Source organism: Lonchura striata, chromosome Z (assembly GCF_050655825.1).
Source record: "Lonchura striata isolate lonStrDom1 chromosome Z, ASM5065582v1, whole genome shotgun sequence".
NCBI classification, from domain to species: domain Eukaryota; kingdom Metazoa; phylum Chordata; class Aves; order Passeriformes; family Estrildidae; genus Lonchura; species Lonchura striata.
The window spans coordinates 51147720-51175325 of record NC_140740.1 but is presented as its reverse complement, the minus strand read 5'-3'; the positions used below and the strand labels follow the sequence as shown (position 1 = coordinate 51175325).

At 36.8% G+C, this 27606-nt stretch overlaps 1 long non-coding RNA gene across 1 annotated transcript in view; it reads left to right on the top strand.

Moving 5' to 3' along the window:
• The window catches only part of LOC146763816 (uncharacterized), a 47983-nt gene continuing 20377 nt past the window's right edge, over positions 1 to 27606 (top strand). Inside the window, exon 1 of the long non-coding RNA XR_014951564.1 lies at positions 1 to 27606. This is a non-coding gene — a long non-coding RNA (uncharacterized LOC146763816).

Here is a 27606-nt window from a genome sequence, read left to right as displayed (position 1 = left end):
CCACATCCAGGACTCAATATAGGATGGAGTGATGGAGCTAACTGGTGGCTGTGGTCCAAGCTCAGCCTAGTCAAATTGTCTATGATATTCATTGCATTGCACATAAATGAAAGGAACTAGCTGAGGCTGAGGGAAATATATGGGGCTTTCTGAGTCTGAATGGTGCTTCTCAAAATCTGTAATCTTGAATGCACTTTATAAATATAAAAATACCATGGTTGATTTGCGATATTTTCAGAATCTACTTTTGCCCTGGCCACCATGGTGGCAGGTGCGTGATGAAGTCTTCTACATAGCTTATGAATACATGTTTACATACAAATAATAGAAATAAATGCTGTCGTGTTTAGCCTATAGGTATTTGCACAACTGAAATTTCCTTGGGTAGGGCCCAGGACAAGAACCTGGATAAACACAGCAGTTCTCTGTCTCGAACACGCTAGCAAACATCAGTATTGGAGATTACAGAACTTCCCTGCTGGTGCTAAACAGAGTGTAGAAGTTTCATGCCCAATCTTGTACTGCATTTAATGTTTTGATGAATGATTGGTCACAAGGGAAAGAAGAAACATTATGCTGCCCTTCAATTGACAAATGCTAACAGAATACTTCAGAAATAAGTAGTATCTCTAGTAGAAACAATGTATGCAGCCAGCTACACAAAACCAGAAACTACTCTTTCTGACTGGGCTTGGGAGTTCAGCCCTTTCTTGGTATAGACTCTCAAACAGCAGAAACATTTTCTGTGTGTGATGATACTCTGCATGTGTGCTGTATTTGGGATCAGTGAGGCATTCAGCAGGAGTAGTCTTTCTCCTTACTTTCAGTAAGACTATGGCCTATTTTTAAATCACTCACTCCGGAAAACTTTAGGCTCAGAAGAAAACTGAAATGAAGTTTACTGCTTTACATCAGTGGGCAGGTAGACTTCCCCTCTACAGTGTCAAAATGGAGTTCTCCAAGAGAGTCTTCATGACTCTCTTCAAAGACAAGTGTCAGTGCTTATGGACCTTCACACAGCAGGGACCATGCCATTAGTTTTCAGATGCCTGGGTAACACCTTTACATTTGCCTAACATGTGACAAAATCAATTCTAGTCTGTTAAACAGAGAACCAGAAAAGTGGGGCTTTTTCTGTCTCCAGGCAGTGGGACTTGCTACCCAGACAATTGAACTATTCTGGTACAAATCTGTCTGGAATGAAGATTACCATTTTAGACCATCCCCAGAGCTATAGCTAATAGAGAGTTAGGTGTAATACATCCACAGTTTGGATATAGGTACTGTGTGCTGAAGTTCAGTGATATGGGGGTCTGTGTAATTGTCATTGATGATAGGCAAAAGTCTTGAGTGTATTTTATTTATTCATATTGCTGAGAAAAACAAGCCCCAAAGAATTTAACATTTTGCTCTACTTATAAATTATTCTGTTCTTGTCCAGATCTCATAAAGCCCAGAGAACATTGGCCATATACACTGCCATGAGGGACTACCTGTGCATATAAGGACAATCTAAGAATGTAAAATTATCTTGGTAAATTAAAGCACCGAGTAGGGGGAGGAAAGGCAAAATACCAACAAAACAAAAGTCAGATACAATGAACTTAGCCCAAATACACGATTTCCTTTGTTGAGGACAACCAGCTGTACCAGTTCAAGGTGGAGTGTAGGAGTCTAGGGAACAATCTAGAAAAAAAAAAGGATCTGGAATATAAGTGCAAAAATAAATGTGAATTAATGGTGTCACAGTCTTGTGAAAAAGGTAAACAGTAGCTCTATGAGCAGGAACAGTTTTACTTGTCCTTAGTAAAACCGCATTAATTAAAGTATTAAATATTTTATCTGTGTTGGGGAAGTGAAGGGAATTTCTTTCTTCTTTCTCATTCTTCCCCTTTTCAAATCACTCTTGAAGAAAATTAAAAGAAAAATAAAAAGATAGAACACAAAAATATCTATAAATATTACCTCTGTAGGGAAATTGAGAGTGTCAACAGTATTCAGTCTAGAGGACTAAGTCTTCAGATGTGGAAAAGCCAGCAGGAGAGGAATAATCTGTTTTCCATAGTGGCTTTAGATAGGATCAAGTGTTACAAACTTCCTGCAACACCAGACCATATTTTCTGCTGAATCTGAATATGTGCTGAGGGTAGGACAATGCCCATATGAAGAGCAAGGTGAGCAGAGTTGTAAGGAACAGCATGAACACACTGATTGGTAATGATCTCTTGAAATGTCAGTTTGTTTTCTGTGACTTCCATATATATTTTCACATCATTGGTGTAGGTCTGAAATTCTGCTAGAATTAATACCTGACTCTTTATTCACACGGTGGTGATTTCTTACCATTTTTTTGACACTCAGTTAACTAATTAATTGAATCCTTAGTGTTAACTTTTCCTGGTACTGCATATTACGTGGCACTTTCAATCACACACACATTACAAAATCTCTGGTGTATAATATCCATACTGTTACATCAGTTTGGTTCCCAAGACAGAGCGCTCAGTTCTACAGGCTAGATTCTTCTTTAATCCTTCAGCAATCTGAACATCTTCTTCCTCATGGGAATGTAAGACTTTTTCCGTCTACAGTGCTTAGAAAGTTGCTGGTGTAGATTGTGGCCCTAATCCACCAGGGATTTTTCAACTGCCTTTTGACAGGTAAAAAAAGTTTAAAAATGATGGGAACATCCTGAATAATGAAATATGAGAAAAGGCATAGCATCTCAATCTCTCTCTCATTCATATGTAGAGAACAATTCTTAACCCATGATTTCCGTGGCATTCTCTGCAGAATCACCAGAGAGAAGAGATAAATGTGCTGTATTGTTTGGGCACTGTGGAGATCAGGTTTCAATTTGTGTTTCATGAAGACAGGAAGGACTGAGAATTCCTGAGAGGCAGAGGAGAGAGATATGGTCTCCTTCTGTCTCTCTCTATTAAACAACCCCCTCCCTCCGCTGGAAATGGGGAGTTGTGAAATGCCATGTACAGAATGAGTTGCACAGATTTTAGCTATTCCCCAGGAAGAAACCAGTGTCCCCCTTGCTCTGGAATTTTTTCTGCAAGTCCTACATAGGGTCTTTCTGTTGTTTATGAGACAATAATATTCTACTCAAAAGTTAGGTAGATGAGCTCCAGGTATTGCAGTTTCTCATTTGTTATTATTCAGACTGGCTGCTGCCAATTTAAAAAAAATAAACTGTTCACTTGTAAAATAATGAAACTTCAGACTGCTCTTACATCTATTAGCTGGTAGATGTAAATGTCACATGGATCAGTCTCCAGTGCAAGAAACTCATTGCATATGAGATGCAGTGACTCAATTTGCAGGTTCTTATGCTTCATTGCCCACTCTATGGCTTTCATCTATTTTTTTCAAGAGTGCTGTGTGCTATTACAGTCTATTTCAAGTAAATTTTTTGCACTGAGAAAGAGTAGAATGATTGAATTATGTCAAAATGATCGGTACTGACAGCAAGGTTCTCAGAATATGCTTCTTGATAACCTCCAGACATGATGCATGAGTTGGGCTATAGCATATAATCTGTGATATGTGTAAAAGGCCATTACATTATTTATTGCCAAAGTGTATTTTGGGGGGTAATTTTCTTAGCACGATGAAGTTCTGAGACTACAGAGCTCACAGCACTATGAATATCTGGACAGAAATTTTGCAATGGAAACCACACAACTCCCCAGATAAACTGTCTTTTTGTTTGCTAAAAAAAAAAATGGTCTTTTAAGCCAAGCAACAACAAAGGTGAAAGTTTTTTTGCTAAATTATGTTTATTCTTTTATTCTCTCTAGTTTTTAAAATATCAACAAGTTTATCCACCTTTCTTTGTATTTGCATTCTGAATTCTTTTTTTGAGATTTTCTAACAAAAGGGGCAGGTAGCATTTTGCACAAACCAGACATATCCCGCTGCTAACAGTGCTGCTCATTAGGTTAAAAATAACAGCTTTGGTTTTCAACTGAAGAGGAAGTGTTCTCAATAACACCCACAGGTCTCTGAAAACAGCATTTATTTTTACTTAATGTGCCTGATTCTGTTATTATCTTGGTCAAAAAAGACACAGCAAAGCGCAGAATACCTTTTTAAATCATCTATCTTCTTTGCTTTATAAGTAGGCTTAGAATAAGAATCATCATTGTTACATCACAAGTACTTCCTCTGATCTCTTCACCCAACAGGAGTTTCTCTTGTTACTTCCTTATACCGCCTGCAAAATGTCCATGAAAAATGAGCAGGTATCAATATATGCTCCAGGTAATGCCCTTCTCAAAACCAGCTTGCCCACATTTGACAGCACAGGAGGCTTGATTGATATGTGAAACACAACCTCAAGCTGATTTCACCAAGTGCCAAATGGGACAAAGGGAGGTTTTGACAAAGCCTTAGGGGAATTGAACAGATATGACCAAGGTCACTTTGTTTGAGTCATTGCACAATCCTTACAAGGTAGCTACTTCAAATATATCCTTAATGTAACAGGAAAACACCAGACACCCGACACTCTGATAAACAGACCTCACCACATCCTGATTTGCAACCAGACTCTACAGTTAAGCTCTGTTCAATCCTTTTAGCTGTGGTTTCTTCACACATTTCTTGGAGGAAAAAAAAGAGTTGTTCAATTGACATGATATTTTGCAAGATGAATTGCAAGAAGTTGAGCAACATTTTGGCAAAGATTTTGGCATTTTCTTTTCCTTCTTTCATGCATCTATCTTCATCCAAAGTAGATCTTCTCCATGACTCTCCTGTCTGCTGAACAGGAGACTGTTTGCTGAAGGAGTCTTCACCTACTTTTAATCAATCCTGAACTTTGAAGCTTCCTTTAACTTTCTGTACTAGATGATGTCTTTTCCTTTTTTTTCCCCTCCCCAATGATCTTCTTCAGACAAATTTTTCCTCTTTTGAGATTTTTCCTCTTTTATTCTTTTTTCCCTCAAGACATATAATGGTTCCTCTATCCCTCCACAGGCTTTATCATTTTTTTTATAATTATTGCTATTTTTTTTTTCTTCTTAGCATATTTCCTTAGACAGACTTTTATGAGTAAATTTCTGTGTTAATAAAAGCATGCGTGGACAAAAGGCTACAAAATAAAGCCATAGAACTTGTTTTCAGTTTTTTCATTTCCAGCAGATTTTTTGCATTATTGGTAGTTCTAAGAGTGCAAAGGGTGATTTCCTTATCTGTTACCCTTTGAGAATTACATCAGTGAACAGCAATCTAAATTTCTCAGAAATTCTGTGGGAGAAGTGCAGACAGAAGCAGGAATAGGAATGTCATAGTTATCCTGATCTTGTTCAGTACAAACTGAAATGTTTTGGGTTGAATCCATGCCACATACAATGGAAATCGTTAAGTGACACCAGAATATAAAGAATATAAGGAAGAGACTTACTCACTAAGAACTCTTTTTCAGCATGTTTGGACAGCATGAGTAATGGCCACTGTCAAAAATGCAGTTTATGAGAAAAGAACACAATCACTTTTCCAAAGCAGCTAACTAGCTCTCTTCATTTCTAGCAGGAAAGAAGTGAAATGTTATTTGAAACAGAAAACAAGCTGAAAGCCTACATAACAAGATTTGTAGAAATAAGGTAGAAATCCTTGTTTTGAGAATAATGTTAAACACAGTCCTACACTTCCACAAGAATATTTGTGCTTGCAAATGTGCATGTCCATGCATACTTTTGAACATACCTGTCTTCAGTGACATATCAGGAGTTTGGGTAACAATTCTCAGAAATATATTAGCATTTTAACAATTTGGCTTGATATCTAATATGCTTAGCAAAAATTTACCAGGCAGAACAGGCTTGGGTTTTATTATATTGGGCAGATGCTTTAACTAATAAGATATAGTTTGATAAGATCAGAAACATCTTATATTTTATGTACTTCTTATACTTACCTTTATGCAGATGATGACTACTGAAATATCTACTCTGCTGACTGGTTTTGATATAATGTAAAACCTTTAATTAATTATTTCTTTGGATTGCTATTTGCTTCTGAGGGATTATAGATGGTACAACTATCATTCAATGTATTTATTATTCTCTCGAGATTTTGTGGTGACTTTTAAAAACAAGACCATGGCATGAGTAAACAATTCCAAGTGCTCCTCTTAGTTCAATTTATAATTTAACTGAACTTGTGCATATGTGTCTAAAATGCTATTTTCTTAAAAATTATGAAATTGCTTTTGGTTTTTTTGTTGAATTTTCCATAAATGTGACCCAAATGAGCATTTGGAATAATCAGTAACAGTAGTAAAATCAAAATCATGTGCTTTGATCTTACTGAAACAGTAAATATCACAATTTAAAAAAAAAAAAAAGAAGGAAAAAGGAAAATAATCACGGAAGTATTACTTTTATACTCATTTGCATTAGTAGAGAATTTCCTATTCCAAGCTTTGTCCATTTTTTACCAAACAGCATGCTATTAGCATCATATAGATACTCAGTAGTCCCATATTTCAAAAGCTTGTAGTACAGAGCAGGTAGATGGCAGGTTTTAATTAAGCAACATTCCATGACAATTTTACCCTTAATTTTCTTAAAACCCAGTACATTTTATGCTATGCCTACACAGATATCACTAGAAATGTACTCCAAATAAAAGCTCCTGGCAGTAAGTGCTTCATAACACCTCACAGCTAAGAGCTCCAGGACATCCAGCATACACCCTGAGGAGCCAAAAGCCTAGGCAGAGGTAGTGATGAATGTGGATAACAGTCCTCCTGGAGGTTCCACAGTGGCAGGGGTGGCCTAAATGGGAACCAAAGGAACTATGTGATCTGGACTTTAACAGCCCTTATTCACTCTTATTTTTTTCCCAAGGCAACGGCTATGGATTACATGTGAGTCTCTGAGGGAGCAATCTGATGCTCAAGGCTTCCTCATACACAGAAGTCACACTCAATCTTCTCATAAGCCATGAGGGGTGCCCCAGTGAGCACTCTTTGGCAGTGGTTGTATGTATTTATATGCTCACACACATGTGTTCTAACATGTATGGAGTAGTGGGGCAATAGGACTGAACAGTTACAGAAGAACACAAGGATCCATGAAATATCCTAATTTATGTCTGGGGTAATGTTCAGCCAACAGAATCCTCTCCACAAAAAGACTTTCTTACAAAAGCCCATAAGTATCTTTCTGCAGCACCTGAGGGCTTGCTGTGTTTGCTGAAGGAAACTGACACTGTGTTATCTGTCTCCTGGATCTACTCATCAATAGTCATTAATATTTGTATAAAGTGTTTTAACCTACCATCAGGTAAATTAATCACAGAATCACAAATCACTTTACTGCAGGGCATTTTTAGTCTTCAGTGGAGGGACAAGAAGAACAATGTTTCTTGAGAAGTGCCACTGAGACTCACCCTCTTTGTCCTACCAGCTGCTAGCTACCATCTCTTAGTACACTGTCAGTATAAAACATGACTATCCATTTAACCTAGCCTTGGATCTGACACAATGCTAGGGAGTTGCCTTTTTAAAGCCCAGCATTTCTCATCTAACAAAAGCAGCCTTCATCATCAGAACTTCTGTTCAAACATATGTGGAGATCAAAAAAAGGGAACAAACTCTCAAAGAGAGAAAAATTCATAGTAGGAAAAGGTGAGTGAGGTCACTGCTTTCTTACATGCTGAGTTCTTTTTTTAACTCTACTGTTTGAATCTCATGTGTTCTACCTTTGTTCTTGTCAAAGATTTGAAATAAGCTATCCAGAGAAATTATCCAGTCTGTGTAATATGTTATCTGCTTTATGGGTTTTGTTAGGTTTTTGTTTGTCCGGTTTTTTGTTTGTTTACTTCTTATGTTGGTGTTTTCCTTCAGTTGATTCATTGGGTTCTTGCTATACTTCTCTATGACTTGTTGCTATGTGTGCTTAAAATTTTGCAGAAACTAGATGAAAAATTTAGAGTGAAAGGCTACTTCCTTTCTCCTATGTCACACCTTCACAGTAGTATTTGCACTAGCCAGAAGTATTACCACATCATGCCTCCTCCCTTTTTCACATTTTTCCAAACTGATGGGTTGAAAACCCCACCACTTATGGCAGTATTATCAGAAGTGCAGAGTGGGAAGAGATGATCATTACCAGGTACACACAGATCAGGCCTGGATTTCTCATATTCTTACAGCTTCACCTGTACACCTTCAGTACACAACAAGAGCTCATAAGGTTTTGTCTGCTCACATTTGTACAAAGGCCAGGAGGTCATGAACACAAGTGGAAACAAAAGAAATTCCAATCAGACATAAGGAAAAAAGAATTTCAGTGGGCACAGAAGCTGCAGAAACTCTCTTCTTTGAGGTTAAAAGCAATATAAAAGGCCCTAAATAGACAGATATAGACTGAAACAGGCCTTGCACTTGAACAATGAGTTAAACTGCAATCCTTCTTTCCTACATGAATTACTGTTTATCCCTGTGGTTTCAGAATCAGTCTGTGCTGGTGGATTGCAGAAATAAAGCAAGACTGCAAGCAGGTCTCTAGGAATAGGGCAAGTATTCTCAAGACTTGACACCTGCTGCTGTAGGAGGGATGGGAGGTAATATTACAGAAAAGACTCTGGGCTGGTAAGACTTTGGGGTGGGAGAAGGTGAAGGGAGAGAAGGGTAAAGCAGATAATCTTCTCATGACTTTGCCTAATTGGGGTATCAGATCCCAGCATGAGGGAAGCAAGGCAGGAACCAGCAGGCACATTAATTACATATAAACCGCATCTCAAGATGTCTAGACATGAATGAGAGATTGGTGTTTTTTCACAAAGAATGAAAATGCAAACTACCAATCACAGAGAAAACATTGGAAGCATAGCAAGACAATATCTTTTTAACCAAAGCTCAGGAGAAACACATCACTTCAGAGTATGTTTTTAAAAAAGAGGATGTATGTCAAGAAAAAGTTCAAACGTGGGGACAAAAGAAAACCCAGAAGATTTAAAAACATAGGAAAATTTGCAACCACATTTTGGTAAGGAAGAAATTCAGAAGAGAAAGAAAACAGAAGTGAACACACTGAAAGAGAGTGTGCTTCGAGCACATAAATGCATCACATGCTTTGAGCACCAAGATTGTCAGACTAAGAAAGCTGATATAAACAAGAACATAGAATTGCATAACCACAGAATGGTTTAGGGTGTAGGGGACCTTAAAGATCATTTAATTCCAATATTCCTGGCATGGTAGAGAACCTTATATTATGCTGCTCAGGGCTCAATATAATCTCGCCTTGACTGCTTGCCCAGGGATGGGTCATTTGCAACTTCTCTGGATAACCCTTTCCAGTGCCTCACCACCCACACAGTAAAGAATTTATTCCTAATATCTTCCTAATTTCTTCCTAATTTAAATCTACACTCTTTCAAGCTATTAAGATGAGTGACAAAGAGGGAAAAAGTCATCTTAGATCTGGAAAACAAGAGGCTGTTTATATGGACTACATGCTTGAATTGGGTTGGGTGGGAGTAAAATCATCCCAGGGCACAATTTATGACTGGGTGAGGTTCAAGATGATTTGAAAAGAGCAGATGAATTTGAAAAATGGAATGGGAGAAGCTAGGACACTGGTGACTAGCCAGCTTAGGAGAAATTTTTTGGAAAATGCTAAAATAAAAAGTAAATAATAAATAGTGGAGATTTGTCTATAACAAAGAACAAACAAACAAAAATATTTTTTTTATCTGTAACAAAACCCAGTTTTTAACAAAAGATACACTAACTTAGGGAGGATCTGTCTGAACCATCTACATTACTAAAAAATATTTGGTTTTAGTATCTGTTAGATAAAGGCTAGTTTGAATTGGAAATCCCAGAAATATTAATCATGGATTTACTGTCGCACTGTGTAGTTATGCATGAGGTAGTATTTCAAGAGTCTCTGTCTGGGATTTAGGAATAACCAGTGTTTTTGCTATTTGAGTATTGAGGATTCACATTTGACAGCAGTTCCTGACAAATGGGATTTTTAAAATTACAAATCTATGCAGTAATACACTAGAAAAAATTTGTTGCACTTTTTCAGACAAGGTATTTGTTCTTACCACTGGTCATAAACTGTGCCCAAGGTGGAAAAAGTTTCCAAACTTACTGCCATATCCAAATTAAGTTTCATATTTGAGGCAGAGGGAATAATCTTTTCACTTCATGGGCTGCAGGCAAGTTCTCAACTGTTTCCCAGGAGACATATAGATCAAGTGGAGAGTGCAGAGAACAGCTACAAGCAGGTCAGAAGTCCAGAGAATATGAGCTGTGAGGAAAGAACTGTATTTGTTTATTCTTAGGAAAGAACAAAGATTATGGGGAGACATGATAATAGCTTTTGAAAATACAAAAGAATATTTCAAAAGGGGAGGTAATAATTTCTACTGTGGATAGAGCAAATAATAATGGTTTCAAACTACCAGGTGGTACATTTGAGATAGACATTGAGACTTATTTTGTAATGGTGAAGATAGCTAGAAACAGGAGTTTGCCAAATATCTTTATCAACAACTAAAGGACAGAATCAGGGATGTTTTATGACTATGTGAAGAACAGTTTAGAAATAGCTGATCCTTGCTTGGAACAGAAAGGTGACCTCTTTAAATCTTCTTCATCCTACTTTTCATAGTTTTGCTCTCTCTCATTCTATGAGATTCATATGGTTATACAAATGACAAATATCTCCAACAGACACTTTGATTAGGAGAACAGATAATAGTGAAAAAAAGGCACCATGATTATTTCTTTGAAATCAGAGCCTCTAAAAAAATGAAATGCAAAATGTTCTATTTGCTTAAAATATTGTGATATTTTTTAAGGAATTATCTCTTCTCAATTGACCATTCAAATCTTTTGTAGTCATAAGACATCTCATAGGACACAAGGGATACCCTAAATTTATGAACAGGTATCAGATTTTGTACAACCCTGATTATGGACTTTTATAGAAGACAGTTCACCCTCTTTACTGTAGGTCAGGTATCAGAAAAAAGATCTTGCCAACCAACTTTTCATTATGTACATGATGCTTCATTTCTCTGAATGTCTGTTTACCCCACTTATTAACAGGAGTAATAATATTCAATGTCTCCAAAGTTTGTACCATGAGCTGAAAGGTGGAAATACACCTCTCACCTTGTAAGAGAAAGTGATGTGGAGAAAGAAGACAGTGTTTAGTAGTCATGTAGTCTTTGATTTGAGAAAACAGTATAATTCTAGTCACCTTCCTGCTGTGGTAGGATGTTATACTTTAAATAAATGTATGAGGCCAAATTTCAAACTTAAAACTAAGCACAATGGGTAACAAGCAGTGTCTTTAATGAGTCCACTTAACAGGGTCTTCTCCACCATATAAAAATATCCTTCATGTCTTAGCTGAACTAATAAAACTGTAATTTAAAATCAAATACCTACCTGTTTGCTGGGTTTTCTTTAACCCCAGTATCATGGTTTTTCCTGAGCCCACTTGTGTGCATACAAATAAGCAGATTTTGCAAACACACTGTCATGGCAATATCACCATAGAAAGATGATTTTTAGATGTAGCATAGTTTATATAGAAGTATAATAATAAATATGATAATAAGTATATGATAATAAGTATTTGTTAGCACAAAACCCACTGTTCAGTAATTCACTGCTACAAACTGTAGTCTGTGATTTATGCTGAAAGATTTTAACTGTGCAAAGGCCTTATTTTGCAGGCAAGAGAAATTAGGGTCATTCAGTTTCTGACAGTTTTTAAAGTGTAAGGCAACTCAGCTGAGTCTTTAGATCAAAATAATCAATGCCTTAGAAATAAAGCCTGTTGTTTTAAAAATGAGGATTTGTAGGTTTGCTTGGTTGTAGTGGAGTAATTGTTGACAATATTAAATATATGCTTTCAATCCTTCCCTGAGCCAAAATTTTGGTTAGAACATTTGAATTACAATTTGTTTAAATGGGAGCTGATTAGAGACTTATGGACAGAGCTGTATCTTTGTCCTCGCCTTCCTCTGCAACAGCAGGCATCTGCAGAGAGAAAAATCCATTCCTGTGGGGAGAATGAAAAAAGACAAACAGTAAATCTAAGTATCCCCTTCCTCTTGCAGCCTGGAGCATACCTTCTGGAAACCTGAGAGGACAGGTGATTCCCCTTGGGGAATCCCCAAAAGAGGATCCTGTCGGAGCCAAATGGAAATCCTCATGGACACCAAGGAAAGAATGATGGGCTTTAAAAATAAACAGATATTACCATGCTTTATTTGTTTGGTTAGGTTTTTTGTCTGGCTGGTTGGTTGGTTGGTTTGTGTTTATGGTTTTGGTTGTTTGGTTGGCTTTGGGTTTTGTTGTTGTTTTGTTGTTGGTTGTGTTGTTTTGTGGGGGGTTGGTTCTGCTTAATTTGTCAGTTTTATGGTATGTGTGTTGCTTTTTTCGGTATTTGTTTGGTTTGTTGATGGAAGTTCTTGGATGAATGAGATTGTTTTAGAAAAGACCATGTAGGTTCAAAGAATTACAAATAGCTGAAGACCATACCTCTGGGAAAAATGCCCTAAATATTTTAGAAATCAATCTTTTTTCAATTTTTCCTTAGAAGAAAATTAAGCAAAGAATAACTACATAATTTTTGACTGGTATATGATCACCCCTTTTGAAGACCTTTTCCTAGACAAGCAGGCAGGTGAAGATTTGCTGGGTGTAGGAGAAGGTTAAAGAAAAAAATCAGTTATCTTCCTAGCAGGACCATGCCAGGATAATGTGGCTTTTACTGCAGCACATTAACCAAGGTACTGTTTGCCTCATAGGAAAATTCTGGTGCGTTCCAATTGTAATGCCAAGATGCCAGGAAACTCCTCTTCATAGCAATGTGCTACAAGCAGCAGCCACCTGTCTTTTCCAACAAAACTGCTCTGGTGGTGATTGCCCCTCCTTTCAAAGGAGGGTCTGTTAATTGGAACACTTTGCAGCACAGAGCTATGTGGTGTGGTGCTGCAAACATAGGAGGCAGAGCACTTCATTTTTTATCCCCTTCCTTTCCAAGACTCTGACCAGTGCTTGAAGAGGCCATGTGGCCCTCTTAACAAGCTAACATTTTATGATGTGACATTGTTAATCTTTAAAGTAAAACCTTGCTAAACACTGCATCAGCTGCTCCAAAAAATGTTTATTTCTGGGTTTCAAATATTTTGCAGGTGAGTGTTTACAGACCTGAAGTATATCAAGACCAAAGCAGAAGGAGGCAGATGATGCTTCACAAATCATCCTTATGTAAAGAAATGCTTTGCTCTTCTAAAGTTTCTACCTTCTGAACATCTCAGACTATTTTATAAACAAGCATTAATATAACTTCAACTTACCTCCTGTGGTGGTTATGCACTCACATTAGTCCGCGTAAGTACATAGCCAGAAGAAAGAAATGTTCTACAACACTAAGTATATGCATTAGAGATGGAAAGAGCCTCTGCTCAGAGGTTAGTAAGCCACTTAGTTTGCTGCCTTGGTCTGAAAGTGTGTATTCTTCAAACCTGGTATAGTTTCTCATCTCACCCTATCCTGATTTTCCACAACTCTGTCAGTAACAGTTCCATTCTTTCACTGAGTGATAGCCTCAAAAACAATTTTTTTTTTTTGTTTTGTTTTACAGATTTCTACTAGAACACTTTTCAGCAGAAGTCAGTCCCTGCACAAGTATAGACTCCCCATGCTTTGTCACTGAGCTGCCCTTGAAGAAAATTATTTTGTGGCCAGCTGATCAGGCTACTTCTTCATTATCACATCAACTTTCATGTCATGGATAAATAAATGAAAGATCAAAGAAAAAGCTGTTTCAGAACAAAAAGGGTAGGTGTAGTTTTCTATTTGAGTAAAGATTTTTTAATTTGAAAGATTATCAGTAGGCACCTTGAACTTCAGCCAATTGCTGGCATTTTCCCACATCTGTGTAATTGTGACAAGACAGTACACAGCTATCTTTGCATGGTATTTTTCTCAATAATGAGAAATCTGTCATGAACTGTGGATCTGAATAACTAAGCTGTACCATACTGCATGAGCTATTATATCTTGCTTAACACAGCAAATCAAATTCATCTGGAAGTTATCTGGTGTTCGTAGGCAAAAAATTTTCATTAGGTTTCTTGGCAGATGCTAGAGATCAATTCTAAAAAATAAAGAAGTTTGACTTAACTGATTGTTGTGTTATATGTGGAAGATGCAGTTTAATGTACAGACTATGGAGTTTAATCAGTGTAAACCCCATAAACATTAAAATTAGTTAGTTATGTACTATGTCTTTAGCTAGCTCAATAAAAACTAGACATTATTTAGGCCTGTTACTTAATTCTTTGTAAAGAGCAGCAATTTAAAATATATCTGATGAAACAATATTACTGTGATATGAAAAGACTAACAACATGTCGTCTGATATTTCTTCTATAACACAAAAAATAGTCCCCTGTATTTTCACATCTCCCCTGGGTCTAAAAAAGAGCGTTTCTCCACATCAGGTTTCCAAGAGCTGGGCAAGGCAATCTTCTGGCTACATTGCATAAACATTCTACCTATCATCTGCAATGAGCTAGCAGATAACAATATGAAGGAAAGCTAATACTCATTTTAATTTTATTTCTTAACAGCAAGGATATTAACAAAATTATCAGGATGCAAGATGAACAAAAAAGGTTTCTGCTAGAAAAGCATCATGGAATGTTTTGTTCCAGGAAATCATTATTTTCAGTCATTCCAACTATCAATCTGAATTCTCTTTGTTTTGGAAACATCAGTTTCAAGTATAATGGAAGAAATTCTTGGCAATAACTGTTATTAAGAACATACTAGATGACGGTAATGTCAGTTCTTCTAATTTTACTAGTGAAAAAGTAAAAGGCAAAATAAAAATCAAAATTAGCTTCCATTTGAAAGAGATATCTCCCAACCACTGAAATAAAATCACTTGGGGCTGCAATGATAAGAGATTTTTGTTCTAGGCATTGTAAACACAACTTTCACTTAAGAACACTATGTGCTAAAGCAACAGAAGTTTTTATGTCAATGATGATAAATCTCCTTTTTTCAGTCTCTTAGCAAAATACAGAAACATTCTGTTTCATGATTTCAGCCACAGGGGCACAAGGGCTACCAGAGATTTTTCCCATAAACAGCTCTTGCAAGAAAATTTTAATCTGTGCTGATAAATCAGAGTGCTTAGATGATTAATACATTGCTTTATGACTGACTGCCTTCTGCTTGGTTTTCTGGCTTGCAACTGCTAATAATTTTTTGTTTGTGAGATAACTAGATATATGTCTGGCTAGTGAAAAGTGTTTATAAGGTGCGTGTCTGGCTATTTCACTGTCAGTCAAATAACATTGTGTTGAAATTATCATAGAGAATCATATCTTGCATCCTATGTGCTCTTTTTTTTCATCCATTAATCACTCTTTGGATCTCTTTTTTTATTTAAGAAGAAGAAATTGCCCAATTTCTATATGGGCTGAGTGGTGCTGAGCCCATGTAACTTCTTCAGCAGGAAGCCCTTGCCCAGTACAGATTAAGGAGTAACTGTACCAAGGGATTCAGTGTCAGGTAAGAAAGTATTTGAGTGAGGGGGTGGCAAGAAAACACAGCAGTTTTGTAATCCTCTAGAAAAACCTACCTGGTCAAAAAAAGAACCAAGTTACTCAAATGCCCACATTTATCTCTGGGCTATTTTCAGTGTAACTCTCACTTCCTGGTGACTCTGTGCTTCTGGCAAGCTTTCAGGCACAGGCAGGCTTAAGCACATATTTGATCTTTGCACCCATTGAATAAGAGTTCTGAACATATACGGACTCAGGAATACCCAATGGTGATCAGGAATGTTCCCCAGCATTACAGATGAAATCAGAGTAGATGCCATTTGGAACCACAAAATCTCAGCTAATTTAAGCTATATCCTTATTTGACTGTTCAAATGGAAAGGAAAGCTTCATATTTTTTTTCTTAAAATAACATCTTCCTCCTTTTTCCAAACACCCTTCCATCTCATCTCCTCTTGCTCCCAGACTACATGGCATAATACGTACACCTCACCCAGCCACCAAAATTATCTAATTTATTTTGAATTCACTTGACTTATGTTTCCTCCTTATTTCACAATGTTAATAATTGTGGACAGAAGTCTTGCCATCACCAGCCAGAGCATTTATTTTTGCCACTTGGGATCATTTTAGTGCATTATTCTGAAATGGTTAAAGTCCAATATGACTCACAAAATACCCTATAATAGACTTGTTCTAGAAAGACTGTAATCAAAAGTTTCTGATAAACAATTGCCAGATTGAGTTGGCTTCATGGACATATTACATTTATTTTTAAAATAGTGCTTCAACAGTGATATAATTTGGAATAAATGATGCATAGGTATTTTTCATTGCCAAGCCTCACAGAAACCTTTATCAAAAGCTTTACACAGGTTTTACATCCTGGTGAAAATGATGAATATTTGATGTTTGTACTTTCAAGTAGATACAGATGCTTTCAAAATGAAGAAATGTGATTCTGATGTAATATGATGTAACATTTCTGAAAGTCATGCTTTGCAATGCCAATGTCCTAGTAGGTTTCTCCCTTCATCCTCCCAAGGAAAAGTCTCTCCCTGTTGTTGTGGTGAACTTCATGCAAAGCTTGGACAGAATCTCAAAACATGTCTCTCTATGGACATTATAAGGGTGAGCGGATTTAAGGTTTGCTCAGATAAAGAACATTCTGTCCAGATTCTGCACAGAGGTGAGGCATTTTTTTCTCCAGTGCTCAGGATATCTCACTCACAGTTGTGTATCCCTGTGTCCTGGACCCTTTTCTCAACAAGGATATCTCACTTATTTGCTACATGGAAATAATTCTCTTAATTGAATTCATATGTGACAAAAAGGGTAGTGATTAGGGTCATCACTCTAATGAGATTCTAAGAAAATTTGGTTTGATTTAGTGTATATGTGCACATTATGCCTTCTCAGGGGTGCCTCAAGCCTGAGCCAGCTCTGGTTAGATCCACAGCCAACTGGCTCCCTATGTCACCATGTCCAGGAAATATATCTTTCTTTAGAATGATGTGTATTACCTAGGAACAGCAGTGCCCTGGTTTTGGCACTCAAAGAATCTTTGCTGACTGTGTGTTTTGCTGTATAAAATAATCTTGAACTTTTATCAAAGTTATGCAAGGGTTGAAGAAAAAAATATGTGCAAAGGTTATCTCTACTGTTGCTCCAGAGACCCTCTATATAAGATCTTGTATTTATCACAGTTAAGATTCCTTACCATAGCTTTACTACAGGTGACAGGGCTTGCTTGTTGTTCCTTCCCAGAGAACACTGGAAGACACACTGTTCCAGCTGCACTCAATAAAAGCATCTTCCTTATAAGCTGTTCTGCTGGCATTTAAAAATAAAGTCACTTCTACTTGCTTGGAAATACCAATATGCCTTTTGCGAAGACAGAAAGGGAAAATATTCATCTGGACTTTGTGCTGTGCTGATCATATACAAAGGAGGGAGCGATCTGCTGACCCAGTGTTGTGCTTCTCACAGGCTGTGTTTTAGCTGATGTTGAGCAGAACTCTCACTCCACTGGGACTGCATGGCAGGCAGCTGGTTTTCCACACTATTCAGGGAAGGCTGGCACTTACTCCTGGTGAACTGACAGAGTCACATTGCAGCAGATAACAGCCCAGCTTGCAGTGCCTGCCATCCTCATTGCCTCAGGAACAAATTAAGGTGGTACACAGGACAGCAGTGGAGAAGAAAGGCTGAAAATCTTAGCTATTCTGTGCTGTAGTTCCCTCTTTTGGAAGGTGAAATCAAATATATGCACAGCAACATTTGTGTTCAATGGCAGTTGTGGTTTATATCATATGGAATAGAGCCTACATGTATCAACAAGATTTCTGTGAAACACCCAATATATTCAACTCCAAGTATTCATAAAACCAGTTCGCTTAAAAAGCAATTGTACTTTTAAGGGCTGTCATGTAGTGAACTTTAATCCTGATCTTTTGGAGTGCACATGGTTTGAGCTCTCAGTCTTGTAACAGCAAGAGCTGGAGCCACTTAAACAAACAAACCTAGATTCTCTCATGATCACCTGACTACAAATGCGTATTAAGAAAAATCCCAACTAAAGTGTATCTTAAGCTTAGAGCCCTCCATTAATCAACGCTGGTTACCCTGTCACAGTGTCTATATATATAGTTGATCTCCCTGCCAAACTTACACTCTAAACACTTCTTGCGAAATGCAATGTATTATAAGCAGGGTCCTCTTAGTGCTGTTTCTTCTCTCCACTTGTTATTAGAGGAGAACACTTGTTTAAATTTGAAAATAAATTAGTGATTCTCCTATTCCCTGATGATTCTTCTGTATTCTAGGACCCACTGGAGGGCAAAAGAGAGAAGTTTTATAGTAGCTTAAAGAGTCTGAACAGCAACACAATAAAGAACAAAAAAATCTTCATCCAAAAACCTAATTTTCTATTTGCCTTATTTATTTAAAGATTATACTAACCCCTTTGAATTTCTAAAGGTTAGGAAGTGCCGAAAGTTTCAAAGTTAATTTTCTGCAGCGTGATAAATAAACTTCTTTACAACAGCCCCAAGGAAGTCAGTTATCACATCTGACACCTACTGCATTTCTTCAATTAATTTTTAGTGCTAACAGTGAAAAGAGAGTTGTTTAAATGCTCTTTAGAAGCACAAAAAGAAATTGATGTAACACAGCAATTACTATACAAGCTATCTTTTCACAAATGAAACCAGATTAGAAAAGAACCCAAGCATTAACTTGTATTAACCTGCTTGCCAAATTATCAACCCAATCAGACAAAACCCCACAGCCTTAGAATATTAACAGAATTTTCCTGTAAAGTTTTATACTCAAAGACTTTGGATAAATTGCTGGCAGAACAGCTTTCAGAAACACCGCAGACTTCACTGGAAAACCAAGTAGGCATATTTAAATGAATTTCCAGCTTCTAGACACTTCTGTGTTTAGAACAAACAGGAGCAAGCTCAAGAAGTTCTGTTAGATACAACCTGACCTGTGCCTGGCCTGATCTTGATTCACTAAAGGCAGTTTACACCAGGGAATTTTCTTTGAGATTGTTGTTTGTGATTGCTTTTTAAAATAATTATACAGAAAGATAATTCAGACCTGCACTTGACAAAATAACATTTTTAGAGCTGATCATGAAAGGCCTCATCCTAACCTCTAAATTTACTTCACCTCCTACTGAAATCATCTCATTGTCCATTAAGTAAGTTCATGAGAGGAGAACAGTTCCAGAAACCATGAATCAACTACTCCAAAGGCTATGCACAAAGAGAAAACAGCAGTCTGGTTTGCAATCCACTTCACTCATGTTTGCAAACATGTCTCAATATGCCTATCTATGTAAGGCTGCAGAGGGAATACTACAGGAGAGAGCAGCAATGTTTCAGAAATCACCTTAAATTACATGACTTCAAGCCAAGGTCCATCACCTTCATACTTTCAGAAAAATGTAAATCCTCAAATCTCTCTTTCAAGGTTTTGGAGGATTGAAATTTTTTCTGTAAATGCACATCAACCATTTTTGAGACATTAAAATGCCCCACAACTGTCTTTGAGGTTATTCTACACATGCTTCTGTAAACCTAACTTAACTACAGAAAGGAGAAAGGAGTCCTTTTCAGTGCAAACAATCAAAAAGTTTTAGATTGGTTAATTTCTTCTTTGAGCTTTCCAGTCATGAGCATACTTTCACTATCAGTAACTCCACAAAGTCTCAGAAATTCTTTAGCAGTGAGCCAGATCTGAGGCTCACATCTCTTGTATCTCCCAGCCCCCACCTGCATCAGCTTCTCTCAGCCAGCTTGGCTCAGCTCCAGTTGCTAAATATCTTGATTGCTTTCAGATTTCTGCATTTCCTCATAGGTTTTCTTCTCCTACCACAAGAAGCTGGGAGATTCAAAGGCTGGTGTTTAGGGAGTGATATACAGCTACTCCAGATTCTGTATATTTACTGGTGCAAAAATGCCATTGTATGTTAGTGGAAAACAGAGACAGATGCAGTATCATTGCAGGAAATAATCATGCTTGGTGGCAACTGAGTTGTTGACCTTGATCTGTAGATCTTCACTTTCTTTGTTGCTTAGCTGTTTAAGAAACAACTTTGCCTTTTTTAGGCAGCTAAGGGGGGGGGTAGTCAGGTTTTCTCAGGGTAGAGGCTGTGCAGTGATCTCCATGCAGTTGGGAAGCAAAGGACAAAGAGCAGTGTTTCCTTAACCTGGGATTCACTCAGCCAAAGTGTGAGAGAGCCAAAATGTACTGAATCTCTGGTTACCATGCAAGGTTTGACTGTTGGCTTGGTTTTCTGTCCAGGGATGGATAGAATTCAGTCTCTTAATACTTGTTTTTCATCTTTGTGTATGTTTCTAGAATGTGTTCTGAGGGTCCAAAGCAAAAAAGCTGAATTTTCTGCCTTCCTAGTTTTTGGATTTTTTTCCCATTACTCTTTCCTTATTTGATTGTTTGGCATAACAGGGACTAACTTTATCACATCAATGAAAAAGATTCTTCTTTATATGAAGGAAAGAACTATGAAAATAAATCAGTAAGTCAATAAGGATGAAAAGCCTCAGAGTCTTTCAGACCAGAGCAAAATAAAATGCCTGAAATGCTGAATAAAAATCTACTTCTGTTATAGGGCATTGAAGAATATATTCTTGTATTTTGGTACGATCATCTCTTTATTTTAGGAGTTAAAAAGAATAGTTCCTTTCTGGAGTCTCCAAAACTTACAAATTTAAAGACTGGTGCCTATGAAAATTCCTTTGGGATTTAAAAGTGCTTGGAGGTCATAGTTCAATATTTTTTTTCCCCCAGACATTTTGAAAGTTTTAGTTTTATGTTTTTTGGGGTTGGAGTGGGTGCAGAAGCTTTGGCACATGGAGGATATCAGTATGCCAAGAAGTTTCTCCAGAGATATTTTTACCATTTCCCCTTAGGAAAGGCCTCACATAAGATCAGGAGATCTTTTATGCACCATCTTAGCACCACAGATCTCTTCTTTCTCTCTGCTTGGGTTTAGCAAAGCTCAGTATAGACTATATTATCTATATTATGGACTATTAGTAAAATGTTGACAAAAAAAATCACAAATTTGATCAGTGTGCAAGAGTTCAGGTCTTGATGCTTGTTTCTGTCATAACCATACACAGACAAGGAAATAATGTAAGGAGGTGTTTTCTGAAGCAGACACGGAAATTAAATATTCAAATTCCACTGGCTCTCAGTGACATTTGAAGACATAGCTGTATTTCACACCTTTGGAAATTTGATTTTACATCTGTTTTCTTCCGTGTTTTGAAGAGAGACTTGTATTTTCTAATCTTTTTGTCTTTCAACTTCATTTTAAGATTAGAATTAAAATAGATGCCCTCTCTTTTCAACACTGGAAAAGAAATGTCTTTCCTTGCCCCTCCAAAGTTTTTTGTCATATCACCCAGGGCAACTCAATGCTACAACAGAGTTCTAAGTATCTTTTGGTGATTTATTTGAAGATACAATATATGGTACTAAGCTTCCAGGCAACATTTCAAACTAGGGACAACACAAAGTGAATTTTTCACTAGACATATATAATTTTAATTTGCAGTTCAAACTGCTTAGGAGACACAGTCTATTGTGACAACACTTAGAATTCACCCCTGCTCTCAGCAGGAAGTAGCAAGATAGGCACAAAAATGAAGGTGATCAAGTGTGATCTGTGTCTGTCATTTAAATAGTGGAGTGATGCCTAACAAACCTCCCTGTGATGCTTTAAGAATCAATAAAATTTTATATTTATTAATTTGCAATATAAAACTGTTAAAAGAATTTTTGGGCTAACATATTCATGCTTTTGCTGCAAACTTATCAAGACATGCTTAATTTGAGTAGCATGAACAAATACAAGTTTATTAAAAAAAATAGGCAACAAGGTAAAATATATGCATACTCTGTAAACCAATATTTTTACATTACTGATCTAATGACAGAGAGCACCATGCTGCTCAGCAGTTCTGCTCATTGCCTGAAGCTTTATTCACATCCAGTCCCACTGACATCTGCTTGTGGAATATGATGCTGATTGGTGTGAAAACAGTGCAGAATCAGATATATCCTAGTTAAGATACATAAGAAGGGGACACAGAGAACCCTTTCCTCCTGACATGCCAATTTTCAATATCTCAGGTGCTGTGCCACTGGGCACAAATCTATTAGCAGCTCAGCAATGGTGTGGTTGTCCAGCTCCAAGGACTGTACTTCTCTCCCTAACAGATCTCCATTCTGGGAATTCAATTTCTCAGTTATTATAGAGAAAACATTCTAAGCCCTCACTATTTGTCATATATACAACTTAATTCTCTGTTAGTACTTGCCTGTACATTTCTAACCTTCCCTGCTGCCCTTTTTGTTTGTTTGTTTTGTCTGTTTGTTTCGTTGTGTCAGATTTACATAAGCTGTCATGGGAGCTTTGAGGCTTCTGCATCAATTAGGAATCCTGCTTCTCAATTGAATTAAGCACTTCCTAGCAGAGATTTCCTCATTATTTCAATTATAAAAGCTTTATTATCTTGGCAACTTTCACCACTCAAGTGTCCATAAGAAATCATACAACCATTTAAGCAAGATTTCCTGCTTATCTCAGATGTAAACACAATGATCAATTGCATTTTAGATACACACTGCTAGCTCAAACCAAGTTTTTGTTGGATCCATGTACAATACCTCCTTTACAACAAACAACATCAGCGTTACTTTTATTCATGGGTACTAGCCAGAACAATCTGGCTTTATCATGGTTACTGAGACTGTAGGGTTTTCTTTCACTTCCCCAAAATGCAGCTGAGGAGGCTAAAATAGCCTCCACCCATTCCAGTCTTTCTTCATGGAAAGGAAAGAACATTTCTATGCCTTCAACTGTGCCTCCCCATTTTCACCACATCTTGGCCTGCTCCCCATCATTGCGGTCAAAAGAACTGTTAACTCCTGTCTGTCATAATGACAGACACTCTGCAATGGGTTGGGAACCAGGAAATTTGTTACTTTGCTGCTCAATTATATGCTAGAGTGAATATGTCAAAGGAAGTACTCAAGTATTTAGAAATTTACTTTGACTCATCTCTTAGCTACTCAGCTAAAAGCTAACACTTAAAAAGACAGTCTTTTTTTTCCCTCCCCATCAGCAACCAGCAACCTCTAGTGCTACTTCTGGTCTGTTTCTGTGCAAAAACAATCTCAGGGATTTCAAAGGAGTAAGTTCTGGTTTGTTTTTGTGTAAAGATTAGATCCATGCATACATCCCATAACACCGGACACTACCATGATTATTTAAAATCTAAAAATGCTTCAGAAAACTAAAAATCCAAATATTATTTTGCTCACAAGAAGTAACAAATCAAGCTGATTTTCCTACACTGGTGAAAATCCCAAGGACAGATAGTGTGGCATAGGGTTTACTGTAAAATTTTGCATTGGTCATTTAAAGCAATTTTACAATGACTTGTCACAATGATTTTTCTAATAGTGACAAACTAATATTTCTGGATATAAAAAAAAATAAAAGCAGGAAGAACTTATCCAGTTCTTCACACGAAAATTTAACTATATATCTTCAGAGTACAAAAATAACTAAAATTATTGTAAAGTTCAAGGCTTTCATTCCTTTAATTACAATCAGAAATGCCACTTGAAACAAGATAAACAACAGTGTTTTACTGTGATGTTTTTTTATCCAGTACTTAGATCAAAGTGGTCATATTACTATTAGAATTCTTAAAATTATATCAACCAAATTAACAGTCTACTGTCACGAAAAAGCTAAGCCCCTCCTCTCTGGTCAGAATAGAGACTGGACTCACAGAATAGAGACTCACAGAAATACAATAAAATTCCACAGAAATACAAGTTTTCCCAAACTGGATGTGCAAATTGAAAATTTCATCTGTGCTTAGATCTCACTGCTCCCTTTGGATGCAGGAGCAGAGGATATGATCTCAAGATGGAAGCTTTTCTTCCCCAAATAGAAAAATGCATGTTGGTTAATTCTGTGGATAGGGAACCTGCCAGCAGTTTTATCTGTGAGGCATAAGGCTGGTCCCATATTGCACATGTACTACCCAGTACAGCCTCTAAAGTTTGTGAATTTCTGCCATTGAAGGGGGAAGAGAATCTACAAAACAGCAGAGAAGGGTGATCATGAAACATCAGTAGAAAATAAAATATTTTCTGTGTAAGCTGCTTGATGGGTTGAGAGCCTGGGGTAGAAGCAGACACTAGTGAGGAGCTGTGACACCCATGTCCTTTACACCTGTCTGTTCAGCACAAATTAAGCTGTTTTGACTAGTGCCTGAATATTTCTTAAATGAAAAAAAAAATTAATATATATATTTAATCCAGAAAAATGGTAGTTTTGGTTAATTTTATAAGTGCAGTAGTCTCAGGAAAACTGAATGTTCCAGTTGGCATTCTTTATCATATTTTCTTTTTTACACTTAGGAAGAGAAAGCATTAAATGCAAAGACCAATTATAAAATGTAAGCTCAGAAGGTAAAAATCAAGTGTGACTGTAATCTGCAATTTTTGGGGAAATGCTATGGAGGAAAAAGGCTATTTTGAGACCTATAAATAAATTGTGTTTAATAAAACAAGTCCATAGTCTCAGGTCCATAAATTATCAGTAAAGCTATTCCCTCAGCCTGGATCATCTCTCTGAGAGAAAAAACAGATAAATATTCATAGCATTGGTTATGAAATTCTTGCAGGAGCAAATTAAGCAAGTTGGCAATTGACTTGCTGTTCTCAGTAATGCACTTTCTCCAGGGAATGGCTGGGCTAATCCAATACTCAATTGATTAATATATTAGCAGCTGCCAAATATGTTTTCTCAAGGCACTGGGACTTTCTCTGTGTGTACCAAGTCTGGAAGGGACATGTTTGCAAACTTGGTATCTCAGCTTCAGTAAGGAGAGGAAATGTCTGGGGGGGAAATCCCAGCTTTGTTCTCATCTGCTTCTGAAGATTTCATATGTCCACTTGTGATTTTGAGAAAGCACTCATGGAAATTTAACACCTGCAGTAAATATATGGTTATGTTTACATGTCTGGATATGCATTTGGCTGTGCTTAGACAATAAAGCTATTACTTTATCCACATATTGTGCTGGAAATCACTACATGGACACACACTTTAAATGAAAAACCGTCTTTTAAGGGTAAACATTAGTGAGGTTATGTGGTATTTATGAAGATACTGTTGTACCCAATCCTGTGTGTATAATAGTAATTTACTTCATGCTTTCATTAAAAAATAGTCTCTCTTATAATTACAGACTTGAAAAGTAATAAACAAAATAAACCAATTGATGAAGTAATTAAATATGTTATTTTTATAAGAACATCTACTTGGGTTAACATTCTATGCAGCTGAAAAATCTTAAAACCAAGCTAGGCTCCACAATAATAGTTTTCATTAGTGTTTCCCCTCTCTATTTTCCCTTTTAAGTATATTAAAGAATAAGGATAAAGAATTTACTTTCTAAATTTAATTTTTAGTTTAAACAACTAAAAAATAAAATCAAAAATGTAGATGGAAGCCTTTCCTTTACATAGTTATGGTCCTTTTTGCTCCTTTCCTATATGCTGCATTTATGCAACTTTTTATGTAGTTAACTGTTTCAAAAAAAATCCAAACCAGGCAGTGGAAAGAAAACGGATAAAATTGCATTCCTACACCATTAGTGTCTTCCCTATGACACCAGACTAAAAATCCCTTTGTATATTTTGACATTATTTTTCCTTTCTTTTGGGATTTTCCACCCACTTCCCCACTGCACCAGATAGTTTATGCATCTAAACATCTGTGTTTTTCTTTCTTTTTTTTTCCCCCAGCACTACATTGAAAATAAATTATTTACTAAATAGCTAAATAGCTAAATGTTATGTTTTCCAAATGATTATACCTGAATGATAGGTCTGATTTAATTCTTTCTCTAAATGCAATGTTTGCAATCATTCAAAACCAGCTGTCATTAGCCATTTGGAAAAAGCAGAATCAATATATACACTACTGCTTTCCCACTCTGTACTCTAAAAACAGCTATCTGTACAGCTCTACAGTTTGCACTCATAAAATCTGAAAGCAAAAAAACACCCAAATCCACAAGATTTGGAGAACAAGATAAACTGTGTGATATACATCAGACAAAAGTGAACACTGGAATTATGAATACTTTGGGAATTGTTGACACAAGTTCACCTCTGATGGCAGGAAAACAAAAGAAAGGTAGAAACTTAAACAGTCTTTCTTTTATTTAGCTTCCTTTGTTAATATTTAATTTTAGACTCCATCTACTAAGCAACTTTCACTGTGTTTCCTTTTTCTTATCTTGAATTGTGAACTCCTGAATGTATTTTATAACAAGTCATCTCTCTACAGAAGGAAGGAGGACAAGTCACCCTCTGGAAGAAACAGCTGGCCTGGGTCCATATAAGAAAATGCCTTGTATCAGGCACTTAAACACTGAATGTACAAGCCCAGCCACAGCTTCACAATCCTCACCTGCCCTCTATAGTTTGCAAGGAGGTTTCACATTGCAGTAGACTGAGCCTTACAAGATGAGAATTTGCAAGAAAATTTGAAGGACTGCAAAGAGACTGTTGAAGTATGAAGCAGAAATACACCACCCACTACAACTCAGTTTCCAAGCAAATGACTGTTATATGACAATACAAATTATATTTTCAGGCAAGAAAAATTAGAGACAAAATTTGGCAGATTAATTAATTTTTGATAGTGCATGGGCCACTGGAATGTGTGTTATTTCCAGTGACTACTGAAGAGCAGTTAATATAGAATATAAGAAAGAAAATCAGTTTTATATTTAATTTCAATCCTGAGTTTTGTTCACAGGAAGTATGTTGCAAAGTTGTGTGAACATTACTTGCCTCACTTCAACTCCTTCCTACAGTAGTTTACACATAGAATTATCTATATGAGTCAGGTGCTTTTCCTTAATGAACATGAAAAGTTCAGCTTGCTCCCATTCATTTCCACTGTTAGTGAAATGTTTAGGCTTTCTGTTCTCATTTTGACTGTGTTAAGTATTATTTACCACTGGCATATCTGATTGCATCTGTGTGCTTTCTGTAGGTAATTTCTGAGTTTTCATGTGGTTACGACATTTTTCAGCATATGAGTCACTGCGAGAAGTACAGTGTGTGCACTGGAGTCAAACCAGGAAAGGACAGCTGCAGCAGATACGAGAGGAAGATACCAATTCTCATGACACTAAATGAACTAATATGGGGACTGTTCAGTTAATTACATCAAGATAAACAGAAAAGAGCAAACATATGCAAAGATTAAGGCTTTAGGCATGCTCATCAGTTACCATTCCATCTCTCTGAAAATAGGGTTACCATGGCTCTGTCTGGAATTTCCAAGGTTTCTGGAAGCTGGGGCCTGTCAGGAAGTCTCTACATTTTCAAACAGGTTCAGTGCTTGAGTTGCACAGTCAACATTGCCTGGAAATATCAAACTTTCTCCAATTTTAG